This window comes from Podarcis liolepis (assembly GCF_965112155.1).
Source record: "Podarcis liolepis genome assembly, chromosome: 5".
Classification (NCBI taxonomy): domain Eukaryota; kingdom Metazoa; phylum Chordata; class Lepidosauria; order Squamata; family Lacertidae; genus Podarcis; species Podarcis liolepis.
The window spans coordinates 81,748,049-81,751,093 of NC_139556.1; the positions used below are offsets into that span (position 1 = coordinate 81,748,049).

A 3,045-nucleotide genomic window follows, 5' to 3' on the forward strand; every position below is an offset into this window, starting at 1 on the left:
CTGCTCCGCACATCATGTGCATGTGTGATTGATAATTGCTTTGTTATTTATGCTTGGGAAAAGGGACTTTGCAACTCTTAAAACACTAAAAATGGGATGGGACATGCTTTGACTTATCATGCCCAAAGGGCCTTTGTCTCAGCTGGGGGTTTCCAGGGAGATGCAGAGTGATCGGAGCACAGTGTGACATCAGTGGGGGGGGGGGAGGGCCTGGAGGGCTAATCTGGGGGGGGGGGGGAATTCCATGGGATTGGAAGAGAACAAAGGAACCGCAGGAACTCCTTTGAGGCCAGCGTGAGGGTGAGGAGTTATCCTTAGGGAAGCCCATAAAAAGATAAAAATAGGGTAGCAATATTCTTGACTTTTGGCTTGGGGGAGAAAGTTTCACAGCTCGATAAGGAGAGCCCAAGAGGCCATACTTCATGTCCTGGCTGCTTAACTGGAAAAGGCTAAACACGGCAGTTTCAGTATCATGACTCTTAACACCACCACCAAGAAGCCTAGGAAGCTGTAGAGTTCCCTAGAGGTGGCAAACAATGACTAAGCAAGTAGTTGTGGTTAGAGTGTCGGACTAGGACCTAGGAGTCCAAATCCCAACTCTCTGGGTGACCTTGGGCCAGCCACTCACTCTCAGCCTAGCCTATCTTGCAGGGTTATTGCGGGAATAAAATCGAGAGGGTGAGAACCATTTACATCCCCTTGAGCTCCCTGGAGGAAATGCGAGATATACCCAATGAACAATGCTATATACACTTGAAACTGGAATTTTTCAAAAGCAGCAGTAGCGTCATGCCCAGGCAAGCTGGGGTAGTTTATTTTTCTGTGTCATAAAGTTTTAGAAAGTCAGTTTCTTTTTTTGTGCAGTTGAGGGTCGTCTAGTCCAACCCGCTGCAGTTGTGGGGTGGGGTGTAATCTTTCCCCCTAAAATAAATAAGCCAAATATTATGTTGAACCATTAATTCTGCTGTTTACAGGACATCTGGGAGTAAGATGACCCTGACTACTCTGTCAAATGCCAATATTGCTTTATTCTTCCTTTGCTTATGACAAGTAAATGGAGTGCTTTGAATCTCTCCCAGGGTTAAGTGGTGATGCAGTTTCACATCTGGACTGAGTAATTGTTACCCCTAATGTTTGGGACAGAGTAGCCTACAAGAATAAAGAATGTAACAAACACCCCTGTGTCTACCTTCATGAATGTCCCCATGGCATATCAAATAGTTGGAATCTTCGTTCCCAGTAGTGGGTGGAAGAATTATGAAATGGTAGAATCCACGGTACCAGTTATGGCTGCAGGAGAGGGAAGTAAAAGGAAGAAGTAAACCACAGAGAGAGGGTCTAGCCCAACTCACTCCCTGTTGTGTATGCCTTCTACTTGTAGGGAGTAGAGGAGCATTCATAAACACTGCAGAATCACAAGAATGGGAAGCAAACCTAGAGGTCATTGACTCCAGCCTCCTGACCAATGCAGGATGCAACTACAGCATCCTTGGCGAGTGGCCATCCAACCTCTATTTCAATACCTTTGGGAAAGCAGAGCCCATGGTTCCCCAATGCAGTCGGTTCCACGGTCAAAAAGCTCTCCCCATCAGGTTTCTTCCAGTGTTTCTGCTTCCCTGCAATGTCCACACATTGGTTCTAGTCCTGCCCTCAGAAACACAGAGAGCAAGTCTGCTCCATCTTTTCCAATGGAGGGATGCAAAAAGCAGAGGCCCCTAAGGATCGGTATTGGGACCATAACTTGCCCATAAATGATCTAGAGTTAGGGGTGAGGAAGCCAAGTTTGCAGATGATACAAAATTATTTCAGGGTGGTTAAAACAAAAAGGGATTGTGAAATATCCAAAAAGAAAATTTCCAAAGTGGCTGAATAGGCAGTAAAATGGAAGCAAGTGAGGTTCAATGCAAGCAAGTGAAAAATGATGCACATTGAGGCAGAAAGTCCAGTTTTCACTTATATGCTCCTGGCGTCTGAACTGACAGTGACTTACCAGGAAAAAGACCTTGGGGTCGCAGTGGGCAGCTTGGTGAAGATGTTGACCCAGTATGGAGCATTTGCTAGGGATCACTAGGGAAGGAACTGAAAACAAAACTGCCAATGCCATCATGGTGACGTACAAACCTATGTTGTGGCTGCACTTGATAAGAGGAATGCTTCATAATATTATACACGGTGTGGAGAAAATGGAAAAGGATACATTTTTGTCCTTCTTTCCTACTGCTAGAACCCAGGGTCATCCATTGAAGATGAATGCTGATAGATTCAGGACAGACAAAAATAGGACTCCGCCACACAGTGCTTAGTGAAAACCATGGAATTTGCTCCCATGAGACGGGCACCAATTTGGATGGCTTTAAAAGAGCTTCCAGCAACCATGTTCTGCGTGCCAGCCCTTCAGATATTGGGAGACTGCTATCACATCTCGCCTTACTCTTCCCCAGGTTAGCTATTCCCAGCTCTTTTGACCATTCCTCAGAGGGCATAATCTACTGTATATATTCTGAACTGGTACGGTCCATTTGGATAATCTCAATAACTCTACTGCTTCATTTTCCTGCATCAGATTTAGCAATAGAATGTAGGGACACAGGAATCACAAACTTTTTCTAATCTTTTCTGTTGTCCTGCAGCAGAAATACGGGCGAGTTACATAACCGATATGCATCCAGTCTGTAAAAGACAAGTCAGGAAAAGCAACACATTTTTTTTTCACCTGGTGCTGTCACTCTCTGACTCATAAATTCATCGTTTTGACTCTAGAGGAGGGACAACTGGCATTATCAGGTGTGCAACCCAACCTATGCCACATTGACTTGGAATGAAATACCAGAGAGTTAAGTGAGACTTACACCCAAGTTGGGGCGAGTGCATAAGATTTCCACTTCTCTTCCTGGTTACCTCTGTGCTCCACAAACTAGGGCATATTTTGGGTTGGGCTTTTGAATCTTTATCTCTAGTGATTAGGGTTTCTAGTTTTCACCTGTTCAGGCCAAGTTTCATTCCCAGTAAAGGAATTTACAATACCTTTGGGCAGTGGAGTCCGGT

The 3,045-nt window shown here is 44.9% G+C and overlaps 1 long non-coding RNA gene across 1 annotated transcript; it reads left to right on the forward strand.

The window, feature by feature from the left end:
- The first annotated feature begins 239 nt into the window (after positions 1 to 239).
- LOC310707530 lies at positions 240 to 1,176 on the forward strand. Its single transcript, XR_014526548.1, has 2 exons — positions 240 to 300; positions 975 to 1,176. It is a non-coding gene; the product is annotated as an uncharacterized lncRNA (long non-coding RNA).
- Positions 1,177 to 3,045: the final 1,869 nt, after the last annotated feature.